The sequence below is a fragment of the Dipteris shenzhenensis genome, chromosome 10 (genome assembly GCF_047967505.1).
Source record: "Dipteris shenzhenensis isolate YYH24624 ecotype China chromosome 10, Dip_SZ_1.0, whole genome shotgun sequence".
Taxonomy (NCBI): Eukaryota; Viridiplantae; Streptophyta; class Polypodiopsida; order Gleicheniales; family Dipteridaceae; genus Dipteris; species Dipteris shenzhenensis.
In genome coordinates this window covers 29,165,514-29,166,291 of record NC_141605.1, presented here as the reverse complement: position 1 = coordinate 29,166,291, position 778 = coordinate 29,165,514, and positions in this window count along the sequence as shown.

The following is a 778-nucleotide window of genomic DNA, read 5'->3' as shown; positions in this document are numbered from 1 at the left end:
GGGCTTCATTCCATTACGGGGTATTTATACAAGTTGGAGAGCTTCTCTCTCTGCATGTAACACAAAGTTGTAACACAAAGTCGTATCACAAAGTTGTAACACAAAGTTGTATCACAAAGTTGTAACACATTCTCTCTCTACATGAAGTTGTAACACAAAGTTGTTACACAAAGTTGTAACACATTCTCTCTCTACATGTAGAAGTTGTAACACAAAGTTGTAATACATTCTCTCTCTACATGTAGAAGTTGTAACACAAAGTTGTTACACAAAGTTGTAACTAGAAGCTATAACACAAAGTTGTAACACAAAGTTGTATCACAAAGTTGTATCACCTTCCCTTTCTTCATAAGTTCATGTTGGCACAGAGTCAACATACTCCCGGATCCATTTTATTACCCGTCCTCGAGTTATGTCTTATTTTGATTTCAGACTTGGAATGCCATGTGTGTAATCCAATGACTGTTTAGCTTGTGGTATGCGAGTCGTTCCTGCTGTAATGCTTTTGCACCATATCTACGTAGTCTATAGTTAAGAAGCTTATCTCCTCTTAAGGAGGGGTAGATGGCTGTGAATTTCAGAGGGGATCTCGTTGCTGAGGTTGTGGACTCTGTCATCGAATCTTCTTGGGAAGAGGTTTGGTGAGGGTCTCATTGTTGAGGCTGGCATTTCTTGCTATCTTGGATACATGTTGGATGCGATTGCACCCGTATCTTTGAGCTTGTAGATAATTAGTATGCAAGTTTGATATTTTTGCATATAGAAGACGGTTGTGATA